This window comes from Brassica oleracea, chromosome C4 (assembly GCF_000695525.1).
Source record: "Brassica oleracea var. oleracea cultivar TO1000 chromosome C4, BOL, whole genome shotgun sequence".
Lineage (NCBI taxonomy): Eukaryota > Viridiplantae > Streptophyta > Magnoliopsida > Brassicales > Brassicaceae > Brassica > Brassica oleracea.
The window spans coordinates 31,414,266-31,414,965 of NC_027751.1; positions in this window are offsets into that span (position 1 = coordinate 31,414,266).

Below are 700 nucleotides of genomic sequence, written 5' to 3' on the forward strand. Positions count from 1 at the left end.
CACTTGGTCTATAAAGATGGTGAAAATAATTTCGAACATGATCAAGATAATCTTATGGAATATGAGACTTAGGATTGCCTAAAAGAATCAAATTGATAATCTGATTTTGACATCAAACTTGTGTGATTGCTTTGCTTGTATGCTTTCTCTGATTTTTATCTCCTTGAATTTATTTCTATTACATTGTCTGCTTTGATTAAATGAATGAATGATTTTTCTATATGAGTACACTGAAAAATGCCAATATAAGTACTAAAGCTGGTATCGCCAGTCTGAAAGAAGACTATGGCTAGGCTAATATATTATTGCCTAAGGGTATGCATCTAGAAATCAGTGATGTCTTATATTCACCTAGCTCTAAAAGCAAGAGCAGCCTATTGAGTTTTAAAGATATAAGAATTAATGGTTTCCATATTGAAACGATGGGCGAAGGAAACAAAGAGTTCCTTCAGATTATATGTATAAAATCGCCCGAGGCCATAATAAGTCCTAAAGACTACACATGCATTCTCTACTGACCTAGACTATGCATAGATCAGTATGATAGAGACTAAAAGCCTGCGAAAATATACACTTTATGGCACGACCGGATTGGCCATCCTGGTCCAAACATGATGCAAAAATTGATATTCAAAAGGCACACATTAAAAGATAAGAAGAGTTATCCCAAAGAATCTCACGTGTGTAGCATGTACACAAG